Source organism: Oxyura jamaicensis, chromosome 1, assembly GCF_011077185.1.
Source record: "Oxyura jamaicensis isolate SHBP4307 breed ruddy duck chromosome 1, BPBGC_Ojam_1.0, whole genome shotgun sequence".
NCBI classification, from domain to species: domain Eukaryota; kingdom Metazoa; phylum Chordata; class Aves; order Anseriformes; family Anatidae; genus Oxyura; species Oxyura jamaicensis.
In genome coordinates, this window is record NC_048893.1 from 139,017,873 (window position 1) to 139,040,882 (window position 23,010).

Consider the following 23,010-nt stretch of genomic DNA (forward strand, 5'->3'; position numbering starts at 1 on the left):
AGAAAAGAAAAGAAAAGAAAAGAAAAGAAAAGAAAAGAAAGAAGGAAGGAAGGAAGGAAGGAAGGAAGGAAGGAAGGAAGGAAGGAAGGAAGGAAGGAAGGAAGGAAGGAAGGAAGGAAGGAAGGAAGGAAGGAAGGAAGGAAGGAAAGAGAAAGAAAGAGAAAAAGAAAGAAAGAGAGGAAAGAAATAATATTGATGATAGTATTATTTTTGAGAGCAATGTTGGTCTTGATTTGTCTGACTGAGCAATGACACATCTCTTAGGATGTCCAAAGACCTCCAGTGTGTATACTGAGATTTGCCCATACTGCTCCAGGGTCAGGACTATCCTTTCTTTATGACAGTAATACAGTAATTGTCTCACAACATTTATATCTGGGACAGTGATTTTTCTGCACAAATTATTTTTGCACAACCAGCAGGGGGAGGCAAGATTTAAGGAAATAAACAGGGAAAACTTTATGGAAGCATGCACCTCCTTAAAAAAAAACAAAACCACAACCAACACCCCGGGCCCGGGCCCCCCGGAACAAAAAAAGAGAGGTGAGTAACACAAGACATTAGGGCTAAGCTGGTATTTTGACTGCTGCTCTCATGCCAATTAAACCATAACATGCAGTTGCCACAGGTGTACAACTTGAAAGAGCTTACATCCATTTGACCATTTTCCCAATGCAAGATTCTTTTGCTAACTGCAGATATACAGCTGTAGTAAAAATTGTTTTATTTCCATTTTCTAGTAAAGTAAGATTATATGAAAGAACAGAGCTGTAAGTAAATGATGTTACAAGTTTCAAAGAGAATGTCTCTTGTTTAAATATTTCACATAATTGACTACTTGTGTGTAGGAACCAATGAAAAAGATTCACAGCTGGACTGAAAGCCCTAAAATTATTTTCAGAAATACATATCTGATTGTACTTTCCAATTCTTACTTACACAGATTTCATTCTTCTGTAGAACAATTTACAAAATAACTTGCGTAACTATTATGGTTAAATGTTGAATCTGCTAAGAACATTTCAGGAAGATATTTTCAGACTGAAGAGTAAATATCTTGATGTATATTCATGTTTTCTCCATGATTGTTATAATTTAGGGATACAAGCTACACAATAAAGACCAGTAGCCAATAAGTGTGCTTGCCTTCACACAGGACCTATTTTGCAGAAAGAAAGGCTGTAACCTTGCTGCAAATGATAGGACTGTTCAGCTGTGTAACTGTTCTATGTTGGTCAGGGTGAAAGGCAGAACCAAGCTCCAAGAGCTTCCCTGGTAAACATGTATATGCAAAGCTGTTTCCTGAATAATTGACCCATGGTTTTCAACAGGACTGCTTACACAAAGCTGTGTGAAGGACAAAGTACACCAACAAAATCACAGATTAATATCCTGTTAGTTAGTTATATAGATCATCAAAGGTTCTTCTCAGCTTGTTGTTAATTTTCTACCCTCCCTTATATTCTGATTGTTATCTTCCTCATCTATGATCTAGGTCTACTTGCCTCCAAGAACTCTTGGCTTCTCTTTTCAAATACGAATAAAAAATATCTGCATGTTTGTTTAAAGCCATGTAAATTATACACGTTTGTTTTATATGTATAAATTGTTAAAAGCACATACGCTTGAGAAGGAGACATATGTAACTGTTTTCGACTTCAGACGAATACTGCAAGAGGGCAGCAGTCTTAAGTTCCTGAGAGTGTCATTTGCAGAACAGAACCTACAGAGCAGTATAGCATAGTATGTTTTGTTATAGTTGAATTACCATTATTATAACTTTCTACTATCTAGTGATATCCAGTCCCAGAGAAGCATGCAGATATAACAGTTACTCGTAATTACAGCTTTGACGAGTTATTTGAATCAATGTATTCCAGAGCACAGGAAAAGTTCCAGCCTCATGGCTTTGATACTGACAGATCTGGTGCAAAGTGGGTGTTTGGATACAATGCCAAGCATAATTGGTGCCAGCAGTGGAGACTACATGTGCTGGCTTTATTGAGGCTTATAGAGTTATACAATTGTTGGGAACAAGGCCACGTATGGTGGTACACATGAAGTCATAGAGTAGCTTTCGTGTAAAGTCTGTATTATTAATTTGGTATCTGCCTTCAATCTGATTCTTGGAAATAAGAAGGAATACAGACCTTATTGCTTTGGTTCTGAACTCCTGTCAAGTTCTTTGCTCAAATCAGAGGGTAGATGCTGGCACCATCCTCCAGATTCAGCTGCTCTTCTCTACCAAGTTTCAAATATAGCACCTAGAAATTTTTATTTTACCTCCTCCAGTAAGACCATCTGTTCCCAGAGCTTCCCCTCAAAACACCTGGCATTATCTTTTTTAGAATTTGTGGACTTCTATGATTTTATTTTATTTTTTTAATCCTACTTAGGGGAAAATAAAGATTTGAAAATACACTTTTAGGTAAAGAAGTATATTTTAGATAAAGAAATATACTATATTTTTTTTCATTGTATTTCCCCTTGGTCATGTAGGAAAGTGGCAGGCCATTCAGGTTGAATCCAAAAGTCATTTCACCTATAGTTCTGCCAGAATCAGGTGCTTAATGAAGATACTTTACAAAGTGAAAAGAAAATGTGTGTTAGAACTGAGTGGCAACAATTCTTCAAAGCTCAGTCTCAGGATTACTTTATTAAAGTGAAGTTCTTAGAGGAAATAGTTGGTTTCATTCTCTTTCTCCATAGCAAGCAATCTTGGCACATCACAACAAAGTTTTCCAGAAAAGCCCCTCATCTTAACACAAATGACTTATATTATTACTTAAATAACTAACAGCTTGGATTTGAAACCACAAATTCACAACCTGGAAATACCCCACAAAATCTTTGTGATTTTGCAGTTGCATGACAAAGATATGAAGATTTGATGGATCTAAGAAGGGATTTGTGGTCTGGAGAACTCAGTGAAATTTCTTGGCCTGTCTTATGCAGAATGTCAGACTAGACTCTGGTGATCGCTTCTGGCCTTAAAATAGAATAATTTAAAACAGATTCTGTTCCAGCAGTTTCTAAAAGGTCTGGTAAGACTTAGTGGATTAACATTTGGAAAGTTATATCAAATTCATGTTTCAAGTAGTTGTAGTTCCTCTTCAGAAGCTTTTTTTTTTTTTTTTTTTTTTTTTTTTTTGCATGTGCATAAGCAGGTATGAGTGGCAATGGTTTTTTTGTTGTTGTTTTGTTTTGTTTTGTTTTGAAATACATGTGTATCCAAGACACCTGAGCTACACCTGCTCCTTTACAGGCTGTAAATTTTGAAAATGAAAGACTTCCTTGTTGATAAGCTGAAATGTTTTGGATCCAGTGAATGTCCCATCATAGGCACCCTTTTCATGTTACATTGGAAGTGAATCTGCCTAAAGTACTGACTTATTTCAGAGATAACATTTGGGAGCAATGACAAATGCCTGGCTGATCCAGTTGTATAACTTATGCTCAGCTACACAGACAACCCCTAAGAAATAGTTACACGCTTGTGTTACAGCACTTCTAAAAAGAGGGAAGAATGCTCCAGAGCCAAACCCCATCAAGCCAATGTCTTTAATATATCATTTTAAAGATAAAGCACTGAAGTAATTTATAAACTGTCTGTCACCAGTGGCTGAACATCCCCTTCTTTCCAAGGAAGCTGAATTACACTTGAGAAAGTATGTCCTGGCTAAATACAGAGCATCATTCAACTTGTTGAAGTTAGTTTTGAAAATGATATGGGCACAGATGTGATGTTCAAAGGCCAATCAGCTGCGTCTGACACCACATACCGCCAGATGCTTTTATGCAAAATACAGTACATGAGGGAAAATCAATGCATAGTATGACTGATACAATTTTTGTCCAAAAAAGAACAAAAATCCCTATAATCAACAATGATTGTTATGCTGAACTTTGCAAGAAACAAAGCCAACATTGGAGACTACAGAATGACCTACCACAGAAGAATGTGTTTGAGTCTGTATAATTCAACATCTACATGACAAATCAAAGTTTCATTCTCATAGCAGAAGTTTTATTCCTGTAAGCACTGTTTGTATCCACACCCAGATTAAAGGTTTCACATGAGTCCAAAACAGATTTATGTCCATACTCCTTAGATTCTCAGATTACATTACCAAAACCCAGTTACATACCAATCTGACTAAGCAGCAAGTAAGCCATTTTTTGTTTCTGAAATCACAAGTCCAATAAACTTAGTGTAATTTGGAATGGGGTATAATTTGCCCACTGTTGGAATCTTGTTTATTTTGGGCACATGTAGAAAATAAGAAAAATATAAGGTCCATGCCCAGAATAGCATGTTGAAGAAACTCATAAATTCTAAAGGGAGACTAACCTAAGGACATTGTGAATGACTGCATTTGCCCATTTGCCCTCTCAAGGAGCTTTATATATATATATATATATATATATATATATAAAAGGACTCATTCATACAGAGAAGTTAGACAGTGTTAAGAGAAAGTTGATGGTGGATTAGTTAATGCCTTAGACCTGCTGAGTGGAACAAACTGTCTGAGCTTTCTGGGATCATCCCACTTAAAACCACAAGCTCTGTTGTGAATAAAGTAGAATCTATCTGACAGATCGAAGGCTGAGGTACTGATTGCTGGAACATGTTGCAGCTGTTGGCCAGCTGCCATAAGTTTTACAACGACAATGGAACCATTTAATAAATCATCAAAGGTTCTGCATCCCATCCAGTCTGTTTAGCAAAGAAAGAAAAAAAGAGTACTGATTTTTTAAAATACTTATGTGAGAGTTTAAGACTAGGTTGACCAGTCTGGAGATGTTTGAGTTATGTTCCAAAAACTGTTGGTGGCACAAAAGATTTATCTGAAAATGGTTCTGTTGTAACAAATAGACACACCAACATGGGAAACCACAGACCAAAAAAAATATCCAAACATGCCATGGGTGGTAGCTGTTTGATGGAGTAAGTCATAACATAAGAAACTGATTTTGTAAAAACACACAGTCATCCTAGAAGGTCACATTTTCACCTTTAAAAACAAACCAAAACAAAACAAACAAATAAACAAAAACAAACCCACACACAACCTCTTTGGGCATATCTCAGTCAGAGGTTTTTGATTTACAGATCACATTTTTAACCTGTCTTTGGAAGATAAAGATGATTTTCAATTTGACGTGTCTTTTAAAATGATCTTGTTTCAGAGTGAGTTCATATTATTTAGCCCCATTTATATTTTATTGAATGGGCCTGCTAACCAGTTCTTGCACAGTATTGGTATTTCTGTTTTCTTCTTACATCTTATGATTTTGCAAATATTTATCACTTCCCTTTCCAAATTTGTGATGGTTCTTCCTCTGGTTTGAGGCAAATAAGTTGCTTTATGAAATTGTGTAATAATGACAATTGTCTGAAGATGCTTAAGAGGGAGGATGAAAGGCAGTTATTAGAGTAAATTTTATGTGAAAGAAATAGATTACTCAGTCTCATTAACTGTTTTTTTTTTGTTGTTTGGTTTTGTTTGTTTGTTTTGTTTTGTTTTGTTTTTTTAATATTATATTATATGCTTTTATATAGTTGATTTTAAAATTTATTAACACAAATATAACCCAGTTATTGCATTGTTGCTTTTCTTCCATTCATTTTTTTTCCTTTCCTGTCTTGAAGATTGTCAGCAGGATTCGAATTAGAGGGTACCTTTAATACATACTGTTATGAGACACATTTATTACAGCATTTTGAAAAAGCTTTTATTAAGAAGGGCCCATAATATTAGAAGATTTACAATGGCAAATGAGGTGGTGTGTGCCCCTGAGAGCCTCCCAAACGGCAGAACAAATAATCATGTGACTAATAACTGAGGTTGAGATCAAAGAGTAAAGAAAACTGCAGTGGAGGGTATAACATGAGGACATCACTTAGTAAAGAGCATATCAAATAATAGGTTTCTTACATAACTGGGGAGAGTTCATCCAGAACTGGAAAGAAAATTGTGTGAGAGAACTCAGAGTCAGAAAGGCTATCAGCATGGAAACTGAAGTAATTAAAGATGAAAATTTGGCATCAAATTACAGAAAAGAAGGACATTGAAATCACTTGCAAATTTATCAGCTGTGATCTATTTTATTTTATTTTATTTCAGGACAGAAGCCTTTTTCTCCAGCATGATATTTAGGACAAAGGACATTTGAAAACTTGCCCTCTGCACAACATATTTCAGCTGATTTTATAGACTTCAATAAAGCAGATCTTGTACTTGAAAATTCTTTTGGCTTTTTTGGTGGATTGTCCATGGCAAACAGCCAAACTATCATCCAACTACTCCTCACTCCCCACACCTCATTGAGATAGGGAGACAAATAGGGAAAATGGGAATAAGAAAAATTCTGGAATGAGCTAAAGACAAGGAGAATGCTTACCAATTGCTTTTGAGGGCAAAACATACCTGCCTTGGGGAAAATTAATTTATTGCTAATTCATGTGGATTTGTGTAGTGAAAAACAAACAAACAAAAAGATAAACATTAAAGTAGCACCTTTCCTCTCCTCTTTCCCAGCATCAACTTAAGTCTTCCACTTCCATATCAGCCTCAGTGGTGCAGGAGGATGTGAAATTAAGTCTACATTCAGTTCTTAACACTTCATCTCTTCCTCTCCTTCCTCAGCACACTTTTCCCCTGCTCTGCATGAGTTTTCCATGCAGCACAGTCCTTCAGGAAATATCTACCTGCTCCACCACTGAGCACCTCCTCTTCTTCATGTGACCTTGGTATTCCCTCTGATATTTCTCTCTCTCTCTCTTCCCCTTCCCTTCTCCCCCTACCCCCCAACACACACTTGTCCATCATTTTTATCCTTTCTTAAATACATTTTCCTAGAGCTGCCACCAGCTTTGCTGACAGGCTGTACTTTGCCCTGTGGCGGGTCTATTGGAGCTGGCTGGCACCAGCTGTGTCTGGCACAGGACAATCACTGGCCTCTTCTCATAGAGGCCACTGTGCAACCTTACACTGAAAAAAAACTGGCCACCTACAAACAATATGGTTTTACACTGTGGTACACATTACTGTGGTGCATTTCTACAGCTTCCATTGGAGGCACAGAGATCTGAAGGACTTAAATAGTATTTTATAAGGAAATATCTGTTATGTGAGTTGGGGCCTGTGTGTGGCATTGTCAGTTTGTATAAAGGGATAACTTGAGATCATGCCACATAGAAGCATAGAATCACAGTTAAGAAATAGGGTTAGGCTGTTGGGAATTCTGACACATGGTCTTCCTCTAAATCATGTTGCCTTCAAATTCTCATTCTAGGGAGGCTCAGGTCACAATTTTTCCCCTTCTATGTATTCTTGCTTTTATTCTGTAACTACAGGCCTGAAAATGTCATAACGCTATGTTCTGAAAGCAAGAACTTACTTAAATAATATTTAAAACGAGTATTACTATCAAAATCAATTAAGAGCAAACAAACAAACAAAAAAAAAAACACAGGTATTTAGCAAAAGTAGATAGAACCTATATATATATATATATTTAAATATGAAAAAAATCTAGGTAAATTCAGAGCAAGAAGGTGATAGATATGGAGTTAATAGAATGTCAATTCATATCTTTCTGTGGAATTATGTGATTATTAGTATACTGAGATGGGAACACAAGTGGATGTAGAATTAAGGAAAAATTTTGCACTTCGAGATTTTAGTGCTTCCTTGAGGAACCAGAAGGTTGAGATCTTTCTTAGAAGTTGAAAAAACAAACAAACAACAAAAAAAAAAAAACCACCACCAACAACAAAAGAACTTAATCCATCGTAACAGAAGAAAAACAGTACACTACTTGCTATTTTGAGCTTATTTTCTTATTCCTAGTGATGGAACATTAAAACAAATCTGTTTTATTTATATTCCATTTATAGTAATTAATGAGTATGAATAAACCTTAAGGTCCTTGTAATATAAGTCTTGAATGTGTGCTCACTTTGGAGCTTTTCTTTAGAAGTTCATAATACATGGTATGATATGTCATGCAGTCACTTTGTAAATGTCAAGCTCTTGATGGAAAATAAATCTTTCATTATTTATTCAACTTATCTTGTACATCCAGCAGCACACAAGACTAGATTCATCCTGCCTAGCTGCAAGTTTATGACAGAAATGTCTAAATTAAGAGCACTGTTGCTTTAAGGCTTTTCCAAAAACAGTAGAGAGGACAGAAGACTAAAAAACAATCATGTAGGCTGCCTAAGGGATGAGTCATATTCAGAAGATGTTCTCTTTCATTCATTTTCTCTATTTTCTGTCTGAAAAAAGAGCTAAGGGCTATATTTCTAACTTAATCCCATGGATAGATGGATGAATATGGGATAGTCTGCATAGCTGTGTTTATTATTTTGTTGATTGTGCTTTTTGTTGGATGTGGAATGATGCTCTGCTTGAGCTCATGAGGATGCTTCTCAGAACTTTCTAGGACTTTGGATTTCGGAAGGTACCTCCTTTCCTCAGAAGTCTTTGAGGAAAGGGTATCCCACAGGGGTACTTCATTGGTTTCCACTGGTATCTGAAAACAACATTCTGGGTGTTAGCTACAGTGAATGTAAACTCTTTGTTGACTAAGTTCCTCTATGCATATTAGAAGTTAGGAAAGGTAAGAACGGACAGGAAGAAGCAACTACTAAACAGCCTAAACAGGCAAGCAGACGTGGATTGAAGGCAAAGTAGAGCAGGGTGATGTTTTCTAGTGGCACAGTTGTTATGTGCAATATTCTACTCAGAGTGAAGCATTCTTGCATAGAAAAACTATAGTGATTCATATGTAGTTGTGAATGAGTTTCTAATAATGCTCACAAATTCTCTAGAGTTTGCAAAGGAATTCTGGCTTTGTTCATTAATAAAAACCAATGCATTCCCTGGACTCCCTGCCCAGCACAAAGCAAAACTGATTCTACCATTATTAATAGAGCCCATAATGAAATTACTTAGGGTGGGTAGTAGAAGTAGTAACACTATAAAGTAGAGGCAAGTACAGATGAGTATTGAGCTAGGAGACTAATTTAATAATAATAATAATAATAATAATAATAATGAATTGCATTCCTCACAGGGAAAGAAAATAAAAAATAATAAATAATAAAAAAATGGAAACGTCTTTTATAGATGGCCAAAAAATCAGGGCTTCCCTGGTTTGCAAGATTTATACATTTGGCTTCAACATAATTTGTATATTTATTTTTATACCATTTGAATATTTATTTTTAACCTTTATAGCCCTAGAAATTTGAAGGAAAATTAATGTAGAAACATCAAATCTTTGTGATTTTCAAACAAAAATAACAACAACAACAAAATTCAGGGGCCCAGAACTCTTCAAGAAGATTGACATTCTTGTCAATCACCATTAAGTATTTTACAACAATATTAATTTTCTTAGGTGGAGAGTCTCCCAGTCTTCTAGCACCCTGTCTGTGTGGACTGCCCATTAGGTACAGAGCACTAAAAGTGAGACTTCTTAGCATTGAACATAACTTCAAAATAGGAAACGGGAGCACTGAAAACTTCAGCTGAGATGCTGGGAACCAAGCCATGATTATAGTCAAGAGTCCCAGGGATTTTAGGCTTTTTCCTTCACAGTAGGAAGCCTGGCTTGAATCTACCCCAGAGCTGCAGATTTGGGAGTTGTGACATAGTTACAGAACAACTAGGGGGTCTTCCAGATAGATGGAGTTGTGCAACCATGCTGGTTGAAAAGATGCAGAACAGGAATCCGGATTTTCCAGTTCTCAGAAAGAGCCATGCACCAGATTCCCATGTCAAGAACGCTTTCCACTTTATGAATAGAATTTTATTTTGTTATGTTCACAGTAACTACCTTTTCTTTTCCTTTCACCAATTTGTACACAGGGAAAAAAAAAAAAAAAAAATAGCTACTCATAAGTCTTACGTGTCATAGGTAATTATTAATTGCAGTCCATTTAGTATACCATTAAGGATTTCCATGAATCACAGAGGTCCTTCCTTTCCCATGGTAGACCAGAGTTTTGTTAAAAGCAATTTATCAGTTTTGAAATGAATATAAATTTCCACAGATGGCTAAAGAGGTTTGGTATTCTTCTTTAACATAGTATTTTTTTCAGTGTGATTTTTTTTTTTTTTACTATCATTTTAAATTTATAAGATATTGTTTTGTTTGTCATGACTTAAACCATTTTCATCATTTATTCCTGAGTACAATTTTGTTTACAGGATCTGTATCTGAACTTGGAGTGGTGTCTCATATGACAAATTATAAATAAATAAATAAATAAATCTGATGGTCCCATATTACTATTGTGCATTCAATTTCACAAGTTCTGCTTAGAGGTTCTTTCCTTGTTATTGTGACAAAACTTTTTTTACAACAGCATGAACAATGGTAATGGTTTATTACTGGCTGTCTATTTTCACTGGGCATTTCAGTTATGTGAAGAAACTATTGGTTTGGTGGTTTCCACATACTGCAAAGGGGATGAAATACTTTCCCATTGAATTGTATTGTGTTATTCCTGGATGTCCTAGACCTGCAGCAGCATCTTGAAAATACTGGTTTGGGGTTGGAAAATCTGAAGCTGTTAACAGAGTGAAATTAGAAAGAGCATATACTTAAATCTGCATAATTTTTCAGAGTTTTTAAATTATTTCTAGCATTAACAACCTGCATTTTGTATAATCTCTTGGACTAGCCATGGACCAGTGGAAAGAACAGGTTGGCAGAAAAGTTAGTTAGAAGTTTTCCAGCAAAGTAAATGTTGATTTATTTATTCTAAAAGGCCTTGTCTGAGGTTCAGTTTAAACTAACTTATATCTATAACATAAATTAAGGCACAGTCTCACCTTTTCTTCAGTGACATTCAGTTTTATTTTCTGCTGATTTCAGATTAATCTGTTGCTTAGTAATTTGCAGTGACGTCTGAGCTTCCTATAAAATTAAAATTGTTGATATTTAGACAAACACGTCAACTTGCCAAAAACCCTCAGGGCTTCATTCATTTGTCCTGCAGAAACAAATGGCATTCTTTTCTTTGCATAATGCACTGGGAAGGAACACTGGTATTCTACTATCAACCGAAAAAGCTAAAAATAAAGTTAAACTTTACTTGCTTGCTTATTAAGTGTCAAAGCTTAAAAGAAAATGTCTGTATCTCTGTCTGCATTGGAAGTTTTCAAAATAAAATAAGAGATACTTAAAAAGAAAAGGATTGTTGGATCATCAGCTAATAATTAAGCAGAACTATTTCTGGCCAATTAACATGGAGATGTTTTCATTTTTTAAACCAATAAGACCTGTTTCTAGTATTCCATAGTAAAATAAATTATCTAATTAAAAAAAAAAAAAATCTAAAATGAAACATGATTTTGAACAGGTGAGTATCCATGCCAAATGGAGTTTTATAACAATAAACTCTCATTCTATTGGTTGGCCAGATTACTCATATAGCTTCATGCTTTCCTACCTGCTGGCAAACAGGCATACTTGGTTACTTTGAAACTTCTACTATATGGAGAGGTTGTAATTCAATTATAAAGACACTGGTGTCGTGCCTACTTTTTTGTAGCATTTTTAAGCTTTTCATGCAAGAAGAAAGGAAACACTTTATATTTGTATGTCTTTGAAGAGAAAATGCCAGAAAGGTGGTGATGTTCCTGCTGTTAAAATCCAATGCAACGTCATAGAGTCTTCTTCACATGTTCTTGGTCCCAGAGGCTTACAAGCATGAACATGAATGAATTTGCTCAACCCTTGACTCTTGAGGGCAAATCTATACAGAGACATCAGACCACTAAAATGAATCTGCAAGAGCAAGAGGTCTACCAGGTCACTGCAGCAGTTCAAAGCATGCTGGTGCCAGTCCCAGTACACTTACACAAAACTCAGACATTACACAGATGTAATAACCTGTGTAATAATTTTTACTTGCAAATTTTCAGTGATTTAAATTCATTATCAAACAGACACTCTTCTAAAGCTTTTTTCTTGTGAGCTTGTCCCAGGTGTCTTATTACAGTCATCAAATATACCATACTAAGTATTTATATAGATATATCATAAAATAATCAGATATGATGAGCTATTCCCTTTGTTCTTTTATGTTGATACTCTTTTCACAAAATATTTAATATGCTCCTGAAAATGATGATGCTAGTGATAAAGCTAGTTTGCAGTTTCATAGATAATTTATGGAAGTTATAAAAAATGAACCAAATTGTCATAACAACATGACAATGCGAACATTCATGTTTACATAGTGTCCACATACAATACAAATACTGAATATTAATATAAAATGAGAATTTATAAAATTTGCACTAAACACAATGCGGAAAAAAAAAATAATAATAATAAAAAACCTTGATACAGTTGTATCTGCTTATATTGCAACCTATAAACAGATTTTACTTTATGAATGGCTTTGACATTTCCCTTAATGTGTATTGTTTTACATCTTTAACCACAAATCTTAGTATATTTTAAATGTAAATTAGATCACATCTATCCTTTTTCTCCTTTCAGATAAATAGTAACTCTAATTCAAGGGAAAGAAAGAAAGTCCATAGACAGCATTTTAAATGTGCTTGGCACATTTTCATCCCAAGGGGTGCAAGAAGTAAAAAATATTTGGATCAGATTCTATCGCTTCTGTTCTCAGAAGGTAGTGATTTGTTTGTTCAGTAGTTATGTTGGCTTGCAGCAAACTGACATGCATTCATTTGCTAAAATATAGGCATCGATTGCTGTTTTGAGATACTCTGAGACATTCTCCTGGGGCAGGCAGATGGTATGCAGGATCTGTGGGAGATCCACAACCTCATGATGCTCCCCGTGACCTCTAGAGCATCAGCTACAGCTAGGCAGGACACAGTAAGGTATCTCAAATGACACTAGATAGTTATTTATAGGCAATCAGATCACACCTATATTGACACCCATTAATGTTCTGAGACAAGTCTTTGCATAAGGTCTTTGCCTCAAAATGATGAGATAGGAGATATTGGCTGTCTGTTGTTTGTTTGTTCTGGTAGCATCTTCTCTGTGGTTCACTGATATCTGGAGAAAGTGAATGAATCATGAGGCCTGTGCCTTTGTACCATGCTAATACCCTGAGAGTATTAAAGTTATAATTATGATACTTGAACTGCGTTGATTTCAATAGTCTATTAATTACACTGCTAGCTACTGGGAATGAGGCCTGAGGTTTTTATTTTCCTAGCAGCTCCAAAACCCCTTTCGTGTACTACCTTTTACCAAACAATGCTCTTAGAAATGTGGACCTGCTAGGTTAGACAACAAATCAGAGATGACACAGACCACTGGCTGTCCATATAGATTGCTGTAAAAGTGAAGTTTGGGGTAAAAAAAGTGAAAATTATCTATATATAATGGCTCATGACTCCTCCTCAAAAGCTGGAAAAAAGCTAAATGTGTCTTTCCTTCCTCCTTCAAAATAGAATTGGTCTTTGGCATCTCCATCGCTCTTTTCTTTCTTCTCTTCATTGACTGTGTAGGGACCCTGTGCAGTTATGACTGAAGTTAGATATGCCAAAACAAATTCTAAAGTTAGATGAGATAAAAGTAGGATTTAATGACTTGTTTTCCCCATTGCAATGATGAATTAAAATTGCATAGATACATTGCTGCTGCTGTCTTTTCACCATTAGTTAAGTGAATAAAAGTGAAGATGTGAAGTAGTGTTTAAATGTTTAGGTATAGTTATTAATATCAGGAATGTGAATGTCTGTGTTTTTGTAATATAAATATTTCAGCTCCATGTTGCAAGCCATGTCTTTTAGAGTTCATAGTGCACATAATGCTTTTATCATCACTTGTTTGGTGAATCATCTGAATATTATTATGAGTAAGTGCTTTATTTAATATTAAAACCTGAAATGCCATTCAAAAACCACTAACTTGCAAATATATATATATATTAATGAGCAAGTGACTGAATTCGTATGACAAAAGATCCCCTGTTACTTAGTTCTGTAACAGCAAATGAGACACTACTGAAATCTGATACCACTTTCAGATTCCTTCCCTGCTTTATATCCAGTATACTCTTTTCCAGGGACAAACCCTAAGTAGTTTACTCAAAGGGTCAAAAGGTAATTTTTGATTTTGATAGCTCATTTCAATGCATGAATTTTGTCTTGATTTTAACCTAAGTGTTGTTGATTTTCAACTCATTATTATTTTTTTTATCATTCATTTCGGAAAAATGTATGTTATTTTTTTATATATAAATATTTTCTGTGACATACACTAATCTATTCATGTCTGTTTTAGAAAGATTAGGCAAAATTGTGTATGATCAGACTTCCTCCTAATTTACAGAGACTTTCTAAAGCCTGAAAAACTTTCAGATACAAATCAGACTATCTACAGCAATCTTAAGTTTATTCCTGTCTTGGCAAGTATGAACAGACCCATGATAATCAATTCAAAAGGTATTAGAGCTATTATTGGTTATAATTACTATGGCACCTGTGTCCAGACTTGTGACATAATTATTAAAAGTAGCACCAGTGTGCAAAGGTTTTGTTAATCATTGATTTTATATTAGTAAGCATTTAACAGATTTGTGACTCAATATGATGCTGAGCACTTGTTTCACTTGTGGAAACATTAAAAATAGTAATGGAAATAAAAACTCCCAATTACTGTAGTGACTAATCAGACTAAAGAATTAAGGTGAAGACACCATCATCCTTCTTAGTATTCCAGGGTTCGAAATCAGAGCTGACCTGTTTGAAAAATGTCAGTGTTATGTATTGAAATAACTTGCTGCCACATAAAATATATATGCAACAGGATTTATAGCGAGAGATTAAGGAAGGGGACTTGGAGTCCCCTTTATTATTATTATTATTATTAATGCTGTATGTATGTTTGTTTCTTTTTATTTATTTATTTATTTATTTATGCAGCTGGGACTCTGAGCATCTGAAACTGAGAACTAGTCTCTATTTCTTCTTCTAGTCCCTACCATGGGGTCAGGTAAAGATAGCATCAACGGAGGTTTAGAGCCAGGTTTAGTTGCCAGGTTCTCTCCTTCTGTAACACCATGAGGTTTAGTTCTGGACACCTCTGTAAGGACTATCGCTCCAGGGTAACCTGTCTTTCTGCACTGAATGATTAGGAAAATTGGTTTCTAAGTTAAAAATTGAATGCTAAGTAGCATGAATACCTCCTTCTTCTTCTCTTCTGCCTCCTTTATACGCCATTTTGTCCAATATGTTACTGAGTACACTGTGTTTGTCCTAAAACTGATGGGGCTATTGATCTTCAATGGTGATGAATGGAATGATGATGATGAATGGGCATCCTACAGCGATTAAAATCATTACACCTGTGAAAGATCAAACCTATGTATGCCAGAAAACTGAGGTCTTTTAACACTTGTCTTCTACACAGTCTTGACATGTAGTGCTACCTGCCTTGAGCAGTGGGTCACAGTCTTTTATTAGTCAACTTCTCTTCCACCCTTTTGATCATTTTGACCTGTTATATGCCTAGTTAAATCTGGTTTCCCGCAGTTCCTGTAGCAGAGATCAAAAAGCGCATTTCATATCTCATGCACTTTTCAGGACCAGCTCCAGCAGCAGCAGTCCTGAAGCCAAAGAAGCTGTTATGCAGGTCCCTCTAGCTACAGTCACAGATTGTGTATTTTGATGTATGGAATACAGGTCCCAGAGAGATCCAGCATTATGAGGATAAAAACTTACACTTCTAATTACTTGGTGTAATTACTTTAACAAGACCCTCCTCTGGTCATACCTATCAAAAAGAATATGAGACAGCAGTTTTGCTTTCACTGACTTAAGATAACATATTCAAGAATTAGGTAAAGAATTCTTATATAACGAACAACAACAAGAAATATACCTCCTAAAAACCTGTTGTTATCTAGCAAAGAAACATTGTATAGAATAGATTTTGCAGCTTTGACAAGAAACAAAGTTCTGAAGAAGAAATAGAAAAAAAGATATTGCTATATTGTGATTATTTTCTACTAAAAGGGAAAACAAAACAAACAAACAAAACAAACAAAAGACAACAACAACAAAATACAAAAAATCCCTGAATAATATATATATTATATAATATATAATAATATAATAATATATAATATATATAATAATATATATAATAATATATATAATAATATATATAATAACAATATATATATATTTTATCACAGAGGATTACATCTCTAGGATGAATCTCTAGTTTCTTGACATCTCCCACTGTACTTTTTTCCCCCCTCTCCTACCTCTTTCTGTTTTATTATTATTATTATCATCATTTTTTTATTTTTAATTTTATTCCAGTGAAATCCCCTTCTTTTCCAGTTTTTCTCTTAAGAAAAGCAATACAGTGTGGGAGATAAGTGACAGTTAAATCTAATGGTGAGCTGAGTGTCGAAAAAAATATCCTGCATATACAAGCTACTTCAGTAGCAAAACACAATAATTGTTAGAATGGAGAATGGGAAAGAGTGAGTCAAAATTGTAGAAAATATGTGAATCTAAATGACTGAATATCAATACCACACTGATTAAACTGCATAGCTCCCATGGAAGTGATGGCAGTCCTTGCATGAAGAGAAACCTTCATTCTTCCAGCTCTCTCTGAAACAAACTCCATTTCTGTGGGTTGGTGAAAAGTTGTAGCAATTCATCCATGCTGTCTCTTGTATGCATAGATATAAATATGCAATATACGCATATATATATATATAATAATAATATATATACATGTATTGAAAAATACCCCTCATGAGAGAGACTACTTTAGATCTACCTATTCTTCTGAACTGGATTCCAGATGATCATGAAAACTGTTTTCTCTTCACCATATAATTTGCTAATTTTGCAGACTCATCCTACCTCCTATGTGAAACCATTTAAGTAAATCATGGAAGTCCTGCACAATGTTGTGATATTTTGATTATTAATGTTATCTCTGTATAAAAGAGGTAAAAGAGTGACACTGGGACTCTTCTTCCTACAATAATCTCCCTTTCTCCTCATCCTATTGTGCTGAATTCATCTGAGCTGCTGAGAGGAAAGGTGTATTTCAAATTATTTGACCTTAAATGTTTTATTTTAATTTATTTATTTACTCTGCTTCTCTTTATTTTTTCAGATTTATGTGAGCATTTTAAATAAAAATAATCCATAGTTTTAGAAGTAAACTGTGATGTACTGAAACTAATCAGAAGAGAGGAGAGAAAGAATTAAATGAGATGATAGCTTTATCATTTCTTAATAAGTAATCTGCAAATCTAAATAGCTTTTCATTTGCTATTATGTACCATGCAAAATGGCAGCAGTATCTGTAGAACATGGATTGTTACTTGCAAGTTCATTGAAGCAGCGGGAGAAAATGGAGACAAGCTGTTTTATCCTATTAGAGGTTGGTTGTCTTGAAAAATGAAAGTTGAAACATCTGCCTACCTTAAAAATACATATAAATAAATAAGAATTTAGAAAAATGCCAGATTAAAATAACTAAGAGTTGATTTACCCACTAAATTGAATAACAACAAAAACATGTGTTTTCACAAATGGAAATTTATAAGAATTGTAATATACAGGATCCAGACCAAAATAAATTGAAGAAAAATTAGAAGCATTAGAAAAACAATTCAATAGGACAGTCAAAGCATTTGACCTATCCAAAAAGGATATGACATTATTTAGATGCATCAATATGTAAGTATGGTGTGATAAAATACATACTTCCACCAAACCCAGGATAATAGAGAAGACAAGTATACCAGTTCTGTATAGCATTTCTGTTGAACAAAGTGTCAGAAACCCATCAATGCACATTTGCAATAGCAGTGGATTGTACCATGCAAAGGAAAGAAACGCCCATGCCTAAAGGAGGTAATTACATTAGGCATTATGTTTGAGTACATCACATAGGCAAACAGTGAGGCAGTGGGAGTAATACAGTTGGAGAACACCTACAAGGAGGAAGTTTTAGCAACAATGACACTGTTTGGTTACAAAACAGAGTGAGAAGAAGGAATGTGATGAAGCAAGCTTAAATGCCATGATGCTATGATTCTGGTAACTAATATCTAATAAAACTAGATACAGTTTCTGAAAGAAATAATACAATCATTTACAGCTAACACCAGGCCACAGTTTTCAGCACTTCTTTCTGAAGATGGCATTTTATCACACACATACACAAATACAAAGTGAAAATGCAACAAACTTATGCGTTGTACATAGGACTGCCAGAGATGTAAATACAGACATATTTAATTGCAAAAATTTTACTATAGAATGTTACAGATGGCAAAAGTTTAGTTGGATCCATAATCCTGGAAGAAATAGTCATAAGGAACTATTAAGCACAAACTTACCATCCATGGCTCAGTAAGTTCCAAAGCTGGAGGCTGGGAAATATCAGAGTCTGCTTTCTTACTCTTACATTCTTCTCTAGGTTGCTCACAGTTGGAGAGTTGGAGATGGGAAAGAGACCATTAGTCTGTCCCAGTTCAGCCAGTTGTGTTTTATATTCTTTGTACAGATGGAGAGAATTAAAAAAAAAAAAAAAAAAAAAAAAAAAAAAAAAAGTATTGAATAAGAAATTAATTTAAAAAAGTTTCTCTTTGAAAGTCAGAGATTTCATCAAGTTTCTCAAACGTACACAGTAGAATTGGAAGACACATAGCACATTACAAAATTTTAGAGAGCATTTCTAGACATAGCTCCAACTTCTACGCCACCACTATTCTGTACGTGAAACCACAGAGAAGTACAGTTTACAGATGAATAAAAATTGTAAAAGAAAACCTGGGAGCAGGTCTCTTTGTGTGTGTGTGTGTGTGTGAGTGTGCGCAGTTTCACAGAATAAAAATATGTCAAGATGTCTTGAAGATTTTTTTTGGTTAATGGGAAAGAAAAATTGACAGATTAGTATTGAAGATAAAAAAATAACACTTGCAGTAAAAATCATGACAGCACATAGTTTTAATCACTGTCCGTTGTCCAAGTACATTCCTGGTCCAAAGCATAACAGAAAAAAAAAGTACAAATATTCAAGGAAAAGATAGCCAAGAAAAATATGGTCAGTCAAGATACTTAATTCGGGTTTGTAAGGTAGCTAATATTATTTGTGGAAACTAATGCTACATCTGTGCCCAAACTGAAGAGCAAAAACTTTTTATCAGGATTATCTGCAACATAGTCTTTTCCCGTTTGCAGTTGCACAGCTCAGCCATTATTTTGCATAGAGGAAAGAAGACAAACATCATTCTAAGACAGTATCTGCACATCAGTGAAAATTTTCATGGAAAGTTTTGGTACACCAAAGTTCAGATAACTTTTGTCATAGTAGCTGAACACACAAACTGAATGGGTTATATGAAACATGGACAGCAAGTGCACACCAGTTTAGCTAAGGCCTAAGGTCCCCAAGTGACTACAGTCTATAAACAAGACTACTTCCAAGGGCTTAGAACAGACAACAGCCCATGAGAAAACTGACTGTTACCCTACAAATCTCTGCAGGTAATTGCCAAATATGCTGGTGATAAAATATATTTCAGTCAGGGCTAGAATGTATAAATGTTAGAAGGTATTAATGTTAGAGGAAGCTACTGTATACCTATAAGCATAAAGATTGCTGAGATTGTTATCCAGGAAGGTTGGTAAGAGTGCCACTCAGCTTCTTTTCATTGTAGAACACAACCATGGCAATTGTTGTGGTTTAACCCGGCCAGCAGCTAAACACCACACAGCCGTTCACTCCCCCTCCCCCCTCCCTCTCTGGGATGGGGGAGAGAAATGAGAAAAACTGAAGCCTGTGGGTTGAGATAGAGACATTTTATTAGGACAGAAAATATAATAATAATAATAATAATAATAACAACATGTACAAAACAAGTGATGCATAATGCAATTGCTCACTGCCTGCTGACCAATGCCCAGCCTATCCCTGAGCAGCCGGCCCTGCACCCTGGCTAACCACCCCTATATATTGTTCAGCATGAAGTCAAATGGTATGGAATACCCCTTTGGCCAGTTTGGGTCAGCTGTCCTGGGTCTGTCTCCTCCCAGCTCCCGCTGCACCCCCAGCCTGCCCGCTGGCAGGACAGAGCGAGAAGCTGAAAAGTCCTTGGCTTAGTGTAAGCATTGCTCTGCAACAAGTAAAACATCAGTGGGTTATCAACATTAATCTCATCCTAAATCCAAAACATAGCACCCTACCAGCTACTGGGAGGAAAATTAACTCTATCCTAACTCAAACCAGGACAGCACTGTAGTTAATTGGACAGTTAAAGTTGCTCTTGATCCATTCACCACTCATTCTCTATTATATCTGGGGATTTCCTAGCCCAGCTGCATGACCTTGTCCTCTTGCACTTGGCCTCTTTGAACTTCATGAGGTTCATGGGCACCTTCCTCAAACCTGTCAAGACCCCTCTGGACATCATCCCTTCACTCTAGCATATCAACTGCTCCTTCCTCCAAGATGAGACAGTTTGGGCCTTTCTCACTCCCTTCTCTCTTTTTCTTCAGCCCTCTTAGGAAGAAACCAAGAAACTGAAATCTTGGCCTTGCTCTTGGCAGTCCAAGATCAAAAAGTTTTACAGAGAACAATGAAACTCGGTATCAAAAATCTAATCCTATAACAAATATAATATGTTAAAATTTGAAAGGTTTCCTTTGAAAATGAAGAGATGTAAATCTGAAACTGAAGAGGACATGCTTTGGGGAGACCAGAATTTTAGAAAGGTGAAGCAAGGAATGGAGGTGCATTATAGAAAGGAATTAAATGGACAGAGTTATATTGAACTTCTCCAATACTTAATTTGAATTAAAAAGTAATGTACATATATTTTTGGATGAATAGTTCATAATTCACACTGCTGAATATTGTCTGATTCCTGAAGAGTTCATAAAACATAATGACTTGGATGTAATATATTTCAGATATCTTCCAGATATAACAGTTCAAGCCACCAAATCAAATTTTTACTATTTACGGTTTATCAATCTATCTTTATAAGTCTGTGAAAATAAAAAAGGCCCTTAATTCAAACAAACAAACAAACAAACAAAAACATAAGATTCGGAATATTGTTAGTGCTGTGTAAGGTTACAAATGAAGAGGGAAAGAAGGAAAGAGGAAAGAAATTATATGCTGGGAGAAGGGATACCCATACTGTAAAGGGAAGAGAATATGCGACTCAAAACCGGAAGTGAATGGCAGCCTGCCAAAGCAACAGTTACACCATCTGCAGCAAGGTCAGAAGTCAAAGCCATCCTTGAAAGTAAGCCCCATGGAAGATATCTGAACAGAACCAAGGAAGACACTGTATCTGCTTCATGAGGATATCCAATATGCTACTGACAGTGTTCCTGCCAGGCCTGTGTGCAGGCACAATGTGTGGTGGTGATGATGCTCAGTGGTGGAGAACCTGCTGCTGCTCCCTCTTGCGTACAATGTGGGGTGCTGCCAGCAGGAGACTCCAGGATGGGATGGGATGGATAGGATGGGGTGGGTGAGGTGGGGTAAGGATGGGATGGGTGAGGTGGAGTGGCTGCAGTCCCGGAGCACCATCAGCTGTTCTGAGGTAAACCCACTTCACTGCAGGTCTGAAAATGGGGCAAAATGACAGTAGCAAAAAAAAACAAAACAAAACAAAAAAAAAAACGGGGGGGGAGGGGGAGGCTTCTGGCAGGCACAAAGTAGTGGTGGAGTGAGTACAGTTACAAAAAACATTGACAGGAGAGGAAGGGCACCAAGGAAACACCCAGCTTCATGGATACATCAGAGCTGGATCTTGGGATTCTGATTCTGAATTATTGTCAAGTTTTACTCAAAATGGGTTCAAGGAAAAAAAAAAAAAAAAAAAAAGGAAAGAAAAAGTTGTTGCATCCAGCAGACAGTGGCCTCTTTTGGTATGTGATTTGTATCAAATGACAGGGCTATGAAGTAAGGGCATTCTCACCAGTACCTCAGTTTATCATTATACCTGGAAGCCAGTCCATAATATTTTACACTCTTTATTATTATTATTATTATTATTCCTTTTTTTTAATTATTCTATTTTTATTTTTCTTAAGTGCATAAATATTCCATCTTGTTTCAATACATTATAGGAGGTATACTAGAGAAATCTTGAAACATTTCTGTACCAATAATCTTCTTCCAGAGAGAAAGAACAGGGCAAAAGTCTAGTGAGAAATTTATTGTCTAGCATGCAGTGTGTAATTACCATAACTTAGGAAAAAAAAAAAAATCCACATGTTGGTGTGTTTGATTTAATGCCGTCAGAAGTGTAAGGTTACATGAAATAAATGGCTAATTGGGTTAATTTAATAGTAGGTTAAATCTTTCTTTTATTTTGTGCTAAAGGAACATTAAAAATGGTGCAGTTTTCAAGTGGCCTTGGAAAAGTAAAGTAGAGTTTCTTGATAAAAAAAAAAAAATGTAGTGTTCCTACTGCTAGGTTTATGGTGGGAGTTACTGGCATTCTTCCAGTTCACCGCATGAAAATCTAAGCTGCCTGTATAAGTACAGAATTTAGCGTTGGGTCTTAAGGTTTTGGTTGGCATGTTGCCAATGATGTTATGTATTTAGCTGGGAAAATTGCCTAGAAGTTAATTGAGAGGAAAACACTAATATACATCCTCTATCACCTTAAAAAATGCTATGGATATGCATATGTTGCTGATCCTTGATAAGAGATGAGTGTTAGCAGTAAAGAATTAGTTTAAAATTGATCCCAAAATTGCCTAAATTGAGTATTGCAAGCCTCTCCATTCACTACCCTCACAAGGAATAATATTTCTTCTCATGACCTTTTAATGTTCCTGCTTAAACCATCCTTAGAAACCTCCAGCAGTGAGCCACAACATGGCCACAGGCTTCTTGGGACTGGGCAGAGCTGGAGCACAACACCATTCTGGCAGTTCCGTGTCACCTCTGTGAACCAGGTAACAGTAATTCCATGACCAAAGT

The 23,010-nt window shown here is 35.6% G+C and overlaps 2 long non-coding RNA genes across 2 annotated transcripts in view; both read left to right on the plus strand.

Moving 5' to 3' along the window:
- The window catches only part of LOC118161315, a 106,140-nt gene that overhangs the window by 46,246 nt on the left and 36,884 nt on the right, over nt 1–23,010 (plus strand). The window lies entirely within an intron of this gene.
- On the plus strand, nt 18,974–20,964 carry LOC118161320. The gene is made up of 3 exons (XR_004747944.1): nt 18,974–19,741; nt 20,201–20,203; nt 20,306–20,964. It is a non-coding gene; the product is annotated as an uncharacterized LOC118161320 (long non-coding RNA).